General features: G+C 42.1%; 1 protein-coding gene across 1 annotated transcript in view; it reads right to left on the bottom strand.

Moving 5' to 3' along the window:
* The window catches only part of TAFA4 (TAFA chemokine like family member 4), a 165,566-nt gene extending 150,309 nt beyond the window's left edge, over nt 1–15,257 (bottom strand). The window contains exon 1 of the mRNA XM_045529665.1: nt 15,011–15,257. The gene's annotated coding sequence lies outside the window, so the exon portion shown is untranslated. The remainder of the gene's footprint in view (nt 1–15,010) is intronic.
* Nucleotides 15,258–17,420: the final 2,163 nt, after the last annotated feature.

Below are 17,420 nucleotides of genomic sequence, written 5' to 3'. Positions count from 1 at the left end.
TGAAAGCTCACAGAACATGAAATCCACATTAGAATTAAGAATCATATCCAGCTCACCACCTTGTGCAAAACAGGCACTTAATATATATATGAAGAAAAGAAAAATTTATAAGAGAAATTTCTATTCCCAGTCAATAAATATTGAATTGACCAAAATATGCTGAATTTATGCGCTCATCCTTAGACTGTAAGTGACTATTCTTCTATCTGCAAAAGCAATAACTATTTTTGACAGACAAGTTCAAAACCTACCAGGGTGAATGTGTACTTTTGGAAATAGGGTAAATACTTTGCAATTGGGAGAAATTCTTTCTCATGGAATGCTGTTTAAGAAAAGGTGTGAGGTTCCTACTGACTCCATCTAATGTTAATCATTTATGAAATACTGTGGTTCAGAGCTCAGCAATTGGAGTCATTTCAGGCAGTAAATATACATTTCCTGTCAAAACATATCAAATGGATAAGACTTCAATTTATTTGAGAATAAATTGTAACTCACTTCAATATTGGCAATTTGGAGAATTCTCTGATGGCTTCTAATAGTCTGGGCAGTTTCCTTCACTTCTTGCCCCAAAACCACTGAGTATCTCCATGTGGCCCTTCCCAGCAATCACTCTCAGTATCTATCTGAGTAGTACCCGGCCCTCCAACTCCGAATCTGTGTGTAGCTTCCTTTCCCGTCACTCAGATTTTGCAGAACTAAAGTTAGCTCTACACATAACTCAAAAGTATTCTGGATTTACAGATTACTGCCTTATTACCTCATTAAGGGTAAGCTCCTAACGTCATTTATCACTGCATTCTGCCTGTATCATTTCATCCCACTGCATGTAACAATGCCCTAGAGAATGAAGGCTTCAACATAATATAGCTTGTTCTTTTACAAAAGTCAAGTGCAGGTAGGCAGGCCAAAGCAGGTACTTCAGCACCACACAATCACAAGTTCTATCTTTCTGTCCTGTGTTCTTCCCATCTGCCTTTCATCCTCAAGGTCATTTCACAGTCCAAAAAGGCTGTTGGAGAACCAACTATTACATCATATCCCAGGACTCAGAAAGGAGGAAGGTCCAGAAAGTACTCTCCCCAACACTTCCACATATATCTCACATAGCTACTCTAGTACAAGAGAGGCTGTAAAACACAATCCTGATTCTGTGTAGCATGTGCCTGACTAGAAATCAAAGTTCCAATTACTAAAGAAGGGGGAAGGATGGATATGATGTAGGCAACTAGCAACTCTTCCATATCCTGTATTGTCTATATCTACATTGTTATCGATGCACCATCAACAATTAAATAATTGAAAGAAATGTAGATTCTTCAACATGTTCCCTTTTACCCCCTCAGAGAACCTTCCAGAAAATGTTACTCCAATATCCCAGAAGGCAACATTCACCACTAGATATATTTCTTCTTAGACTGGACGTGGGGGTGTCAGTATTTCATACTTCCTCATCAGGTTAACACAATAAAAGATCTCAGATGTAAATAGTACTTACTACGAGACTGCAGTAGTTCTATGGTTTGAGTTTTCAGGGTTGTTGTTTTTATTTTTAAATCTCATAGGTGTTTTTATTCCATCCAAACCTAAGGGCAGAATCAGAGCCCTCTGCCCCTCTGTGTCAGTGTGGAAAAGACTGAATGATCCCAGGGATAATGGTATTTACCTTGGATCAGATGGGAAGGTAGGAGCCCAAGCTCTGAATTCAACACTTCCGAGTTTCCACCCTGACATCCAGCCTTATGGAAGATGGCAACATGGCTTCTGGCAGATCCTCAGGAATAACAACAATGTGCATGTACACACTGAGCTGTGGTGTTCAAAACATTTTCACATAGTCATCAACTGGAGACTCCCACCAGTACTTTACAGAAAGCCATATCACCGTTGAAGTAGGTAAGGGACGTATTCTCAAGGTTTCATCTCACAAGGTAACATCTGAGACTTAAAGGATGAGGAGACAGCCACCACAAAAAAAAAGGGTGGGAGGGGGACAAAGGACACACATTCTGCATTCCAGGGAAAGGACTGTCAAGTGCAGAGCCCCGCTGAAGCAGCAATCTATCTGACACATCACGGGAAATGAGACGTGGTCAGCACAGTTACAGTAGAGGAAGAGGGAGAGGTCCCAGATGACACTGGGGAGAAAAATCAGGCACTGGCAATCGTCATCTCCTGACCCTACATTTTTTTTTAATTTCAGAATATTACGGGGGTACAAACGTTTTGGTTACATGAATTGCTTTTATGCAGTTTGAATCAAAGTTATAAGCATGTCCATCACCCACACAGTGTGCACTGTATTGTACCTGTTAGGTGTGAATTTACCCTACTTCTAATACGACTTCTGCTTTTCCTACCACCAAACAGATTTTGAACATGGGAATCTCATGCATCATCTGTCTCTGTCATCCCCATTCAATCTCGTTCTAAAAATGTCTTTCAAGAAACCTATTGTTTTCATTGTAAACTACGCCTCCTTTTAAAATATATACAAAATTCCAGAATTCCAAAACTCCATTTGCTTTAAAACCAGGTTTTCCACAAATTTCCTTTAACCAGTGCTTTCAAATTACAACTCACTTGGTGTGTTTTAAAAATAACACGGACATATACATATACAGAGACCTATATCCTATATACCAAGAGTAAATCTTCAAAATACCCCTCTGCAAGAATGGAATGCTAAACCCTTGCCAGAGGACTCATACCTAATAGGCCCTCAATTCCATGGGCTTCTTTGGCCTGTGACTTCCCAGGTCCACTGCTTCAACCAGTCAAAGGGAAAAAAAACAATTTTTTTTTTTTTTTTAAATATGTTGGCATCCATCAACTAGCATTTTCAAGGGCAAGAACTCTGCAGTGCCCAAGGAGCTGTCTGAGGTGCTTAAGGTTAATGGCTGTATTTACATACCCATCAATTCACTTTACAAAGAACTGCCCCAGTAGGACCCTGCAGCACTGTCAGGCAGCCCCAGCTAGGGCACAGCAGACGGGAGTCTCTAAACAGGGGGGAGACATTCCTGATAAATCTTAGTGACATCGTCTTGTTTCCATTCGCTTATTTATCTCCCTATTTTCAGCTCAAGTTCACTTATTTATCTCCCTATTTTCAGCTCAAGAGCCTTGGGCCCCTTCCTGAACAAAACAGACCACACTTCTATCTCTGCATGAGTCACTTGCTAAAACTTTTGGGGACTATAATGAAATATAATGGCTGTACCTTCTATGATGGTGCATACCTTAGTCCAGCACTATCCAATAAAGCAGCCACTACACACACGGGCTATTTAAATTTAAAGCTAAATGAAAATTAAATAAAATTTAAAATTCACTTCCTCACTCACAATAGCAACATTCCAAGTGCTCAATAGTAGCACGTGGCTTAGTGGCTGTCGTAGTGGACAGCATGGAGTTTAGAACATTGCCATTGTTGCAGGAAGTTCTATTTGAGCTCATAGGAACCCGTAAGATTGTACTTACAGATTTTATCTATAATGTTTAGGGCCTGACCTGTTCTGGAGTTTCCGTATCTTAATTCCAACAGAACATAATGATAGAAGAGACCTTCTGCAGTCCCCACGTTTCCCAGATGCATCCTCAAGCAACTTAATGTTCTACCCTTGGACCTGGCAATTCCACTTCTACCCCAGGAAAATACTAGCACATGGATACAAAGAAACATGTCATCATGAGAGTACACACTGCATCTCAATTAATGTCATATATGACTTTGTTTAAGAATGGTCTCATCGTACTCTCTAATAAGAAAAAAATGGGGAAAATCTGAATGCCCATCAGCAAAGGAATAGCTAAACAAAATGTGGTGCGTTGGTAGGGAACGTTATATGGCAGTTAAAGAAACGAGCTACACAATGGTAACTGAAAACCACGAATTGTAGAATCAGATGTACAGAATGATACTATTTAGGTGAAACAATTCACACGTAAGACTATATTTAGTACACATATATAATTTGAATATAAATAAAAAGGTTTAATATATTTTGGTATTTTCACATTATACTTTTTAAATAAAGCTAAATGCCAAATATACTTCCTATTTCTGATTAGTTAGCATCGACAAATCACCTCCAAATGATGAGAGAGAACCCACCAGGTCTTCATCAGTCCATTCTTCCTCCACATGGTTGAATGTCTTTGTGCCATAGTGTATATTAAGTATTTTAAATACATACAAAAAGGTATAAGCCAAGCTCTTCAGAGTATTTGGGGGGAAAGAGATAGAAATGGGCTGTAGAGATAGTTAAAGGTGACCGCTATGTTTATTTTTACTTTTTTACAACTTGTGTGTTACCAGCAGGGGTTCTACAAAGTCACTGTGACCCTGTACTACAACTGGTGGCATCACTGTTTGCGTGATGCAACCCAAGTGGCTGTAATGACACTGACCAGCCATTCCCAGCCAGCAGAGAACACTACCCACATGCAATATGCTCTACAGTAAAACAAAGGCCAGATTTTTTTAAGTAGATATTTGTTCTTTTTTAAAAAAAAAAAAAAAAAGTAGGACAATTTTGTTGTTGGGATGCTTCTGCTGTTTAGTCTTCCATGGAAGTGATCTTCAGCCATGCCCCCGTCTGCCACTCAACTTAGAAGCCTCATCTTCTAAGCATCTGGGGTTCAGTGCTGTGGGGGGACACAGGCCAAAAGGGCAGGCAGCCAGGGAGGAGAACTGTAGCATCCTGACAGTTGGGCAGAAATGACCAAAGTGAAAATCTGCCGAAGGGACAACAGTGACTGATGGGTCCTAAGGAAACGTTAGTACAAACCTAGTCACACGCGACACTCCGCTGCCTGAGAGAGAGGACCACAGTTCCACGAACCAGCTGTGTAATTAAAACACAGCTCTGGAGACAGAGGAGGTTAAATGACTCTGACCCAACCACTCTGCTTGGTGGTTGCCAATTCTAACCTTCCTGCCAATACCCACACATTTCTATAACTCAGACTACCTCTAAATATCTCACAAATCCCCAATTTTTAAAAATGAGTAAGGATTTTTTTTTTAAACAGGCAAGCTCTTTACATTTGTTTTCTCATTCAGGAGAGACTTTGGTTTGCAAACTTCTAATTTTTTTTAAATAGTGCAAGACAAAGTAAAATCCACTGAAAGCTTTTCATTTAAGCAAACGCAAAAGATAATTTATTCCTCCAAGTGGCAGGAGAAAGCAATAAGCCAGGCATCTGTGCAAAAACTTTCCATACCCCCTCAAGTCCTATAACTCTGTCTACAACTCCATCTTCTGGTCCTAACTAAATCTTCAATTATTCCCAGAACGGATGAAATCTTAAATCCACATCAGCTTTTAACATCTGCTGAGTCTTAACTATACGGGAACAAAAACGAAATTCCTGTATGTCACCTGCCAACAGGATTACAATTTAAATCAGACTCAAAAGTATATGGAAATAGAAGCCACATTTTTTCCTGGTCAATACAGACATCAGCAAGGTGACAGACGTCGGCACTGGGCTGCTTACGAGCTACGTACAGAAAACCTGGCTCGACATTCATTTATGCAACTACTGTTCTTATTTTAAAAGTCTTCAACTACAGAAAACACATCTTATTCTCTAAAAGACACTTAGAGACATTAGCAAAATCAGTTTCTCATACATAACACTGATCCAACTAATTTGTACTTTTGGTTCAGTAATTTAAATCAATCTTCCCAATCATACTATTTAGAGAAGCTTATCAGCATATTAGGAAATGAGAAATTCAGACTAATCAAAACCTTATTTTTATAAAAATCTTCACATTAAAATTTTTAAACTCTGAAAAATGTACTAAGAAAGTGTTATGCAAACTGCAGTCCAAAGCTTGGCAACATCAGCACCCTGTGGGAACCTTCTGGAAATGCAAATTCACAGGCTCTATCCCAGACTTAACTGAATCAGAAACTCTGGAGGTGAGACCAGGGAAACTGTTTTAACAAGCCCTCCAAGTGATTATTCTCTGCTGGTCTAAGTGATAATATTAGGAATGGCAGTAATACTGGAATTTTGGGACACATATACCAAATAAGACTGATAATATAATATAGATTTTAAAAATTCAACAAAGTCCAGCATTTGCAGAGGACAAAAAACACTGCAATCAGCACAAACCCTATATTTATCTCCCCTCCTTCCTTACTTCTAAGTAAATGAGGCCTGTGAAACTCATATATGGATGTTGTCAATTGCTTGTAAGTTCATGTCTATTTATGCTATGGTTCAGAAATATTTGCACATCAAACCAGAATCTGAGTTTACACTTGGGATCCTGAGTCTTTTGTAAATGTGCAAAGAGTAAATTTGGAATCAAAATGTCTTGAAGAAACAGTTTTCTAGGAATCTTGCCAGTCCTTTTTCTCAGGGTGACCTTAACTTTCAGACTTGAGGAATACTTTCCTTTCCTGATTAATACTTCGTAGGATGATTAGTGTAGTCTGTTCATGGATACATTAGGACAGGCTGGCTCATGGCTTTCCCCCTGCCACTGAGAATACCAGAGCTTGGTACTCCATTGGAAAAGGGTTAACTCACATGTTAAACTAGTATCAACGGCAGAGCTTTCTGGTACTCTCTGCTCCCCTGACTCACCCACCAGGACCATGGGCTGACATGTTCTAAACATTGTCATTTTCCTTTTAAATAACAAAGAAACCTTGCAAATGAACTAAACACATCTGACTCGGGATTCTAGAAGAACCACCCCCCCAACCCCCCAGATAAAGGCTTATTTCTGGGTCTTTAGAATCAAATTAGAACACACCCTGTCAGACACCTATCTGTGCAAACATGAATTTCTTCTTTTTTTCCCCTCCTCCCCCTCCACAAACGTTAATTTCAAGTGTATTTAAATATCTTCGCGTCTTGCTTTTGCTCATCACATCAGGCAAAGCCGCTTCCACTGTGTAATCACAATGATGAATAAACATGGGGTGCTTATAAAGGACTCAGGCACCACAAAACTGATCAATTGTTAATTCTATAAAGTGACTAAACGTGCCTTCCTTTGCAATAACTCCATCAGGCTGTGTTTTTGGTGGGAAAGATGCCCAGGTCCTCTGCCCACTGTCTCTGCAAGGCAAAAATGCAATCATCAGTCAGATCCTGCTTACAGCTAATCTTGATCTTGATTATTTCCTTGTACTGTCTCAATCCACCGCTCCCTCCTAACCCCGACAAGAAGCAAAAATTGTCATGGTGTTTACAAAACTCTGTGCTGCACGATTGTTAATTGCCAGAGGATTGGAGGCACCACTAATGTTAACAACCTAAATAGCCACAGTGTATATTTATTGGCCTCTTATTAGTTAGATAGAATACCAATTTCCAAATGAGCATTTGACCCACACACAGGAACTTCAACTCTCAATCAAATTCCTCCACGTGGCAGGAAGAGGGCTTTTAGAGTTTCTCCTTGAGGTAAACACATTTGTTATTTATCTCTTCTCCCCAGCCATGCAACCATGGGCCGTACACATGAGGGGTTTGGTCAACCTTTCTTGAATTGAAAGAATGAATGATCTACTAAGAGCTCTGCCTCTAGACCACACTGACTGGGTTCAAATCATGCCTCTGCTATGAAATACCAGTGTGGCTTCCTCCCTGTGTGCCTCATTTTGCTCATGCACAAAAGGGAGATGATGATGCTATCTTCCTTATAGGACTTTAGGTAGGATTAAATGAGACAGTGCATACATATGCTTAATGCAGTAAAATGGTACAGCTACTATGGAAAATAGTACAGCAGTCCCTCCAAAAACTAAACACAGAATTACTATATAATACAGCAACTCCACTTCTGGGTGTAGACCCAAAAGGACTGAAAGCAGGGGCTCCAACAGATGTTTGTATACCCAGGTTCATACCGGCATCGTTTGCAACAGCCAAATTGTGGAAACAACTCATGTGTCCATCAACAGACAAATGACAAACAAGATGTGGCCATTACATACAATGGAATAATTTTCAGCCATAAAAAGGAAGGAAATTCTGACACATGCTATAACATGGATGAACCTTGAAGACATGGTGCTAAGTAAAATAAAACACTCACAAAAGGACAAATATTGTATGACTCTGGTTACATGAGGTACCTGAAGTAGTGAAATTCAGAGATCAGAAAGTAGAATGCTGGCTGCCAGGAACTATGAGAAGGGAAGAAGGGGGAATTAGTATTTAATGGGTACTGAGTTTCAGTTTTATACGATGAAAAGAGTTCTGTGGATGGACTGGGGTGATAGTAACCCAAAAATGTGAATGTGCTTTATGCCACAGAAATGTACACTTAAAAATAGTAACATGATAAATTTTATGTTATTTGTATTTTGGCAAAACAAAAGAAATAATGCCTAGCACAATACCAACCAAGATTCTCAATAAATGATAGCTGTTGTTGCTATTATAATTTTTAAAAGCTCAACAATATTGTTAAATATTGTAAATATTTAACAAACAAAACCTAACATAAAAATGGCCAGTGCTAGCAGAAAACTCTCATGAGACACTTACTATGTAAGGTCCAATTCCATTTAAATGTCTCCTTACCTACCCCTCCACTTCCCCCACCCTCTGTTGGTCAGTACTCCTTGGCCGTATCAGGGATGTTTAAATGTTAACCAAGGAGTTTCCTAAATCTCTTCAATTGCACATCAGCTCTTAAGCTTTTTCTTTGGGGGAGGTGGGTGCCGGGTGGGGTGGAATTCAGCACACAAGGAGGATGAGATTGGTACCAAGGGACAGACTCACCGCCATCCTCCAGCTTGCTTAATGGAATTCCATGCTCCTTTGCAGAACCGACAGTCTGCAAAGAGCAGGACAGAGTGCAAAGAAGATGTGAGCTTTTTATCCTGGGAGGACTGGGCCCATGGTAACCAATTTTATGGCTCTTTTGATTTCTGTCCGTGGATATTTGTGTCTGTGCATGTGTGTGAGTGTGTTGAGAAGGAATTAATCCAAAAATATAGATGAAGAAAGCTGTGTCTCGGATGTGAAGCCGGGTTGCATAATCAGTTCTGAAAGCAGAGAAAAGGTAACAGATGTTTACATTACAATCTGGCTGCTACTGGAAGAGCTGCCAAATGATTTAAATAGTAACAAAGATTACTATTCCAGTGATTTGTTGCCCCCACCGATACATGCAGGGAATTCACCCCAATAATTTTTTCTTTGGATAGCCTTAATTAAACACCCTATTGTATGAAATATTTATGGCCTTCCAGCTACATAAAGTCTTAAACTAGATACCAATTTTAAAAAGTAGAATTGAAGGACTCATTCCAATATGACATATGAAACTTGATGCCTTTGGTAAACAGGAATGTATTACAAAGAAACTCAAAATCCCTTTCAACTTTTGGGTGTTTCATGAATTAAGATGCATTTTTAAATAGAATAGCATACAGCCATGAAAAGGAATGGCATAAAGCTCTCTTCACTGATTTGTCATCCTTCCGGGAATGGATCCAGAGCACATCTGAGTTGCATGTGAATGCACATAACATGGTCACCACTGCATCAGAGGTCTCCAGAGTCAAGGGAGTGTTGACTTCCTTCCCTAGCCATGGGTCCACCAAAGGCCCTCCAATGGGCCTTTGCTGAGTAAACAAAGCAGGACACAGAGTATATAAGATCCCATTTATCTAAAATTATTGGGTCTAAATAATAGCAGAAGAAGGGAATTAGAAACAGATTTACCAAAATAGGAAAAGGAATTGCCTCTGAGTAGCAAAATTGGGTGGTTTTTATTCACTTTCTTTTTCATATTCTTCTAAATGTTTGAATTTCATACCCCAAGCATGTATTATCTTTATAAGTTAAGAAAAGAAAAAGAAAAGAAAATTTCAAAACAGAAGCCTAGGGTGATGAAAAGAATCTTGGCCTATGCATTAAGATATGCGGGTTCTCTTCCAGAAATAAAAAGCTGGGGACATTAAATATGCTATTTCACTACTCTAGGCCTAAAATTTGCACTAGGGCAGGGCTTCTCAACCACAGCATTCACGACATTTTTGTGGGTGCTGTTCTGTGCATCACAGGATGTTTAGCAAGACCCCTGGCCTCCACCTGCTAGAGACTGCTCTCCCATCCCCAGCCAGCCCCAAGTTGTAACAACCAACAAAAAATGTCTCCAGACATTGCCAAAAGTCCTCTGGGGTGCAAAATTGCCCCCATTTGAGAACCACTGCATTAGATGGTCTCTAAGTTTCTTCCTTGCTGGAAACCTTTGATTACTTTTAGATTCTCTATTTAAAGTCTGAGGTTTTAGATCCAATGATTCACAGATAAGTAACTATGGTATACCAAGGACTCAGCAATATTTTCACGATTCATTAGACAAAGGAGGGTATGAAAATGAACAAATAGAACCATGCATTTTCAGAGAAAACTGTACAACATATGGCACAGATGTGAAACTAAGAGTATCCAAGCAGACACAGTGGTCATTAAAAAACTACTAATAATAACCGTAGCTTTTGACAGTTCCACCTTTAGCTAAGACAATTGAAATGCTGCAAAAATGTGCAACTGCTTTCCAGTTTGAAATGAACTTTTAGCACTAACAAAACCAACAGAGTATTATATACATTGCCCTATTCTTACTTTAAAAAAAAAGGCCCAGTGTTTTGATAAAAATACAAAGAGGTCTTCATATTTTTCAAACAAAAATATTTTACTTTTCAGTACTAATAATACTACAGTCTCAGGAAAGGATTATAAATCCACATCTTTATTATCTTTCTAAATAGAGTGCCTTCTTATTTGTCATTTTATTAACAAGAACTCCCTAATATTTGACACTACCATACTGCTGAATAAAAATTATTTATGCTTGCGTTAATGACTTGATACTGTAAGATCCTGACATCTTTTGAATTAAAAAGAGTGACTAAAAAAGATTCAGTGTTGTTTTAGATTGATGACTCTAAAAATCTGTAGTTCATCCGTATAGAGAAAGCCATCTACTAACCAGAATGTTTAACATCAACACCCTATACCTGGCACATACTAAGAGTTCAACAAACACAGGATATCATTATCATTATTTGCAATTATGTCAGCAAAAAGTTTTGTTGTAAATTATTAGTATTGGTTTTTACAGCAACTAAAAGGCACATAGCATAAGAGAGTATCACACAATAGATTTATGTTCTGAGTTCTCTTTCACAAGCAAACCTTAAATTATTACCTAAAACTGCTTCACCGTCATTTTAACATCCATGTCTTTCCATGTGTTCAGATGGGTCCAGCTTGAGTCATCCTGCTCAATCCCCACCCTGCCTCCCACCTGCTCCCTTTTAAACCTCTCCTTTGTAACTGTGGGTCCTGTGGCAGCTACTAGGAAGGCAGCTTAGGTGCACACAGCTGTCAAATCTTTGAGTGGGGTTCAACTAGTGTGAGGATCTAACAAACTGAGCCTTGACAGTGCAAGAAGTCAATGTGACCCTCCTCTGCAGAGACAGCCGAGAGGAGAGGTCCCACCACAACACAGGAGCCTTTCATTGGAAAGGACACTAAGCTAGGAGTTAGGACTCCAGGATTCTAATCCCAGTTCTTTTTATAACATAGTAGATTCGAGTCACAACACCTCCTACCCCCAATCTTCTGGAAAGCTGCACTCTGAGGTACTTTACCGATTTAAAATTCCTTAAGCCTTTGAGTCTTCCCTTAAACCAGATTGTGCAATTACGTTTAAGTTTAAAGAAAAAAAAAAGAGCCCTTTTAACTGACTTTATGGAGGAAAATGGATTGAACTTGAATAGCAATTGTAAAACAAGAATTTATTTTTTTTCAATAAATATCAAATAGATGGGAAGCCAAGGTTAATTTTATCTCGTGAGAGGTGGGGTGCAGGAGATCACAAGCTGAGTGGGCTATTACAAAGTGCAACTCGATATAACGGCTTAAGTCTTTAAGTCAGGACTGCCTAGGGTTCTGACATGGGCTTCTTAAAATAACATTTTCAAAACAGATAATTGTAAAGTGATTAATGTGGCCAAGATCACTTCACCAATCCCTCTGTGGACATTTTTGTTTCCTATTGCCTGTCCCCCATCCTCAATCCTGAATCTTAACAAATTAGGATAAAAACACTGTATGGTCTCCCAATCATTTATGATTGGCTGCAGGGCTTGAAGTCATTTTTGTTTCCTATTGCCTGTCCCCCATCCTCAATCCTGAATCTTAACAAATTAGGATAAAAACACTGTATGGTCTCCCAATCATTTATGATTGGCTGCAGGGCTTGAAGTCATCTTGTTAATCCTGGCTGATTTATAGCCAACACCTGATGAAACAAACGCACGTACCCAAATAAATTAGCCCATCACCTACAGGTTCCATCTATCTCTAGGACCAAAAAAAAAAAAGCAAAAGGCTAGTATATTTACTATGCTGTCTCAACACATTTATAAAGAAATACATAGAGCCAGAAGGCAGGGTGAAAAACTCCCAAAGAGGAAGAAAGCTTAAGGTGGAAAATCTACTTATACAAATTCTAAAGAGATCTATAAAACTGCAATCTGAGAATTTTATTATTAAGCTAAGCTTCTTAGTATTGAAATACCCAAAACTCTCCAACTGGGCAGCTAATTGAGAGTTAGGAAGCACCAAAAAGACTTCTCTCCTTCCTTCATTCGTCACAGGCAATACAGAATCCCTTGCTCAATATGATAATGTGACTTTTGTCAATGCATGTTCAAATCAGATAGAGGATTGGCTGGTGATGATGTCATTCCCATGGGTTAATCCCCAGTGAATGCAGTTTTAATATCATATGCATCAACACACCATTTACATAACGAAGTATTAAGTGTAACAAAAACGAGTGGTGCAGATAAAAGCAGCTATTAGGAAAAGGATATGTACCACTGAAAAGGAGGTGGGGGGACAAAGCAGATTTTTACTTTTTTCTTTTTTCTTTTTTTTTAACTAAATGGAACTAGGTCATCAAACAATACACATCTCTAAAAAGATCAGAAAACAAATAGTGAAACTCAAGTGACCTAGAACATTCTAGTACCAGAAATATGAAAAAGCTTGCCTTCAGTGAAAAACATTCAATAATCAAGCAGAGATATTTGTAGGTGTCTTTTTGTGTTGGGGCAGAAGTAATAAAATTAAAGTCATTCCAAAACAGGTAAAGTAGCAGCCACTGCTTTTCCGGGAAGGACAACTTTCTTATCTTTAACAGAGAAAACTGGCCAAGTCTAACTGTGGCGTAAAGCCTTATGATAAATTTTGCAGTGTCAAAGGGCAATTAAGACGGTACTGAAGGAAGAGAGCAAAGTCACACAAAGCAGAACAATGAGACAGAAAAACTTAAGAAGGAAACCTTGAAATACAGCTTTCAGCTCTAGAATACTGATCAAGAAACGTCCACACATATGCAGAAAGCTTTTGCACAAATGAGCCATGCCAACTCAAGAGGTCATTTGGGGAGGACGTAAGTCATCATTAGTCATAATGATTCTGAAAACTGCTCTCACACTGCCTTTTTAAGGCCTGTATTTCCAATCCAAAGGAAGTGCTGGGTTTACACACTGATTTATGACAATAAACTTAGCAGATACGCTTCTCACTCTAAAACCCACAGCGAGCTGTTGAAGAATTCTTCAAGCCATACATTCGTTCTCAAATGACTGAGTGGAAAAAACTAACTATATTGCAAAATGGCTGGTCCTAAATTATTTTAGCCTTTAAAAAAAAAAATTCAGGCCCTGCCTAAACTGGGCTCAGACGCACAAATTGCCCCCACCTTGTCCTACCTCAGCGAGTGTTCTAGAGGAGTCCAAGCTGGGATGCGTGTGATCAGAAAGCTAAGCCATGATCAACGTGAGCAACTTTGCGCAGCTGAGTCTGCAGGTGGGAGCGTCGGGTTGTTTCGGGCAGAAAGAACCAGACCAAGGCTTAGAACGCGCCCGTCCCCACACACACGGATCGCCTGTCACTTCACATCAACCTTGCTACTCTCAGAGGGAAGGCCATTGAAAAGTTAAAAGGGAAAAGAGTTCACGGATAAGGACGCTTCACCTCGCGGGGGGGGGGGGGGCGGTACTCTTAAATCCCCGTGGGGGATGGGCACATGGCTAGATCTCAGCGAGTCCATGAACCTGGACATACGTGTGGATGAGGAGCTGGTTCATAGCTCGGCTAAGGCTCTCAGAGGGGGTCGTGGAGCGCACACCGTCCCCCCGCCCCAAACGTTAAATGATACCGATTTAGGAAGAAAACGCACCAGCGTCGCGGTGTCTGGCTTGGGTTGCCTGCCCAGGTGCAGAATATCAAGTTTTCGATTTCCAAACCACCCCAAGGATACGCTCCTTGCTTAGGGTTAAGATGCCCTCCCTTCCAGGAGCGGACTGACAGGGCAAATGAGGCAAGAAAAGGGTAAGAAAGCAATGTAAAGACGCCACCTTGGTGGGCAAATCCGAGACGCCTCACGCGGAAAAAAACCGGAACTTGCAGACCCGCTCCAGGTCTCCACTTGCGCGGGAAGCTTTGCGCTCCCGACGGGAAGACGTGCCCCAAGCGCTCGCGGCGCCCTTCCAGCAAAAGCCACGCAAGCAGGGGCCCAGGTGGGGGGGCTGACCTGCTCCCACCAGCTGGCTCCTATAAGGATCCTGGCTCAGGCCCAAGGTTTGCCCAGACCAGAGCTCTCGGCGAGTTCGCTCTCTCCCTCCGTATACCAATTTATCAAGTGGCCTCCCCCAGCACCCGCTGGGCACCCCCAGGGGCTCTGAAGGGCAGACATGAACCCCGAAATTGGAAGCGGTCGCTGCGGCGCATCCTTACTTCGGAACGCCGCTTCCCACTTTGGGGTGCACGGCGACCGACCGCAGCCAGGCGATAAGCCCGGCACCCCGGGGCGCCGGATGAGGGGGCTGCCCCAGCTAAGCCGGTACCAGCCCACGAGACAGCACCTAAGCACGGGGTGCAAACCCGCCCCGACCCCGTCTTCCCGCCCCTCCTTTTCCCTTCCAACCCTTCTTACTCGACCAGAGCCGGCGCGTCCAGGACGAGGCACCGATCGCCGCACCGGAGACTGAGGACGCTCACCGCGCCGCCTCCCCGCCGGCGCCCCGGTAGTGGCCCATCACCTGCGCAGCCTCGCCAAGAGAAAGTTCCACGTCTCTCCAAAGAGAAGCCCGGAGCCGCCGCGGAGGAAGCAGCGTCCGCGGAGAGGCGGCTGCTACGGGACTCCCGGGGGTCCGCCGGCAGCCGCGCGCCCCGTCGGTGCGCTCGGTCCGGGGCGGCGCGCGGCGAGGAGTGCGGAGCGCAGCCCCGCGGTATAGCCGGCCGGGAGGGGCCGGGCCCGCCGCGGGCCGCGCTGATTGGCCGGGCGGGCCAGCGGCTCCTGCCCCCGCCGGGCCCCGCGGTCCACGTGGGCCGGCCCTGTCCCCGCCCCGCACCCCTGCTCCGCCCGCGCGCCCCGGCTCCCGGGCTCCCGCTGCCTCTCCCGAGCGCCTCGCTGTGGCCGCCACTCCGCAGGTGCTGGGGAAAAGGTATTTCTGAATACCTGGAGCCGCGTGGAGCCCTGCATGAGAGAGGGGACTTTAAGGTTCGACTCCCAGTGGAAAACCATTCCCCACCAGGACCCAAAGCCGTTTGCAAGCAGGGTTTCTTAGTCCCCCTGTACGTAGCACATGCATAAACTAATCCAGATTCGTGTGTAATTTGCTTGCATGGGAGAGGAGAAAACTCGGCACACATGTCAATACCTAAACACATTTCTTATTTTAAAAATTATAAAAACACAAGCAACACTTCTCGGACTCCCTCCCAACCCCCCACTCCCCCAGCCATGCCCCCTTCTGTGAGTAAAGTAACACTGATGATCAATGACACTTAAACGGCATTCATTTACAGAGATTACCTTATCTGATCTCCATTTTACAGATAAGAAAACTGAGGCACAGAGGAGTTAAATAACTTACTGAAGATTACACACTTAATTTAATTAATGGTAAAGCTTATATCTGAACCCAGGAAATCTGATTGTAGAATCCATGCGCTCTGCTATTCAATGCATGGTCCCACAAAGGCATCCCCTGAGACCACGTTAGAATTTCAGACTTTCAGGCTCCACCCTAGCACCAGAATCTTCATTTCAACAAGATCCCCAAGTGATTAGCATATGCATATAGTTTGAAAAGCATAGGCCCGGCGCGTTGGCTCACACCTGTAATCGTAGCACTCTGGGAGGCCGAGGCGGGTGGATCACTCGAGGTCAGGAGTTCGAGACCAGCCTCAGCAAGAGCGAGACCCCGTCTCTACTAAAAAAAAATAGAAATTATCTGGCCAACTAAAATATATATAGAAAAAATTAGCCGAGCATGGTGGCACATGCCTGTAGTCCCAGCTACTCGGGAGGCTGAGGCAGTAGGATCGCTTAAGCCCAGGAGTTTGAGGTTGCTGTGAGCTAGGCTGACACCACGGCACTCGCTCTAGCCAGGGCAACAAAGCGACACTCTGTCTCAAAAAAAAAAAAAAGAAAGAAAGAAAAGCATTGCTCTATACCACTGTGCTGTTCACTGTCATTGTTTTGGCTTAAAATCTTCTGGTCCTTTTACTTCTGGTCTTTTATTGTTATAAAATATGTACATCCTGCCCCAGTTGCACTCCAAAGTATATTTGCTCAGCCTACCACTTGAACTAACCTATGGCAGGCCTCCCGCTTGTGTTTCCCATACACAGACATGCCATACCACATTGTTTCATTTGTTGTTAAAACATTTTCAATCCCTTACTCTTTTATTATCAAAATTGGGGCTCTGCAGTCAAAGGCAATTATGTTATAAAGTTGTACCAGTTTAAGGGGGAATCTAAGCATTGGAGACAGTGGCTTGATCTTTGAGGTGTCCCTCTAAGACTGAGTGCTGAAATTCTGTGAAAGACAAGGGGAAATCCAAGTAAAACCTGAAACAACATGCCAGGAGGTTCCAGAGTTCTCTCTTGACACCATTTATTCATTTACTCAATGAAATTGAGGGCCTACTCTGTGTCAGGCACTCTGTGTCAGGCACAGAAGTAAACATAACAGTGAGTTCTTGCATTCCTGGAGTTTACCTTCTAGTGAGAGGAGACAGGCAATTAATATGGCAAATGAGCGAATTATAGTTTATGGTAGAAGGTAGTCCATGTTACAGAGAGAAGGAAAGTAGAGAAAAAATGATGAATACTGGGGAGGTTGTGATTTTAAGTATAGTCATCAGGCTAGTTCTCACTGAGAAGGTGACATTTGAACCAAGACTTGGAAAAGGTGAGGGGGCAAGACATTTAGAAGAACAAGTCCACATTCATTCATTCACCAAATACGTGTTGATTCTGCACTGTGCATCGAGCATGGTTCTGGCATGAGTCTGTGTGTTTACTTAACTTCTGTTTGTTTTTCATATCTCCAA

The sequence above is a fragment of the Lemur catta genome, chromosome 18 (genome assembly GCF_020740605.2).
Source record: "Lemur catta isolate mLemCat1 chromosome 18, mLemCat1.pri, whole genome shotgun sequence".
NCBI classification, from domain to species: domain Eukaryota; kingdom Metazoa; phylum Chordata; class Mammalia; order Primates; family Lemuridae; genus Lemur; species Lemur catta.
Note: the sequence above shows the minus strand (reverse complement) of the source record. Positions and strands in the feature narration are given on the sequence as shown.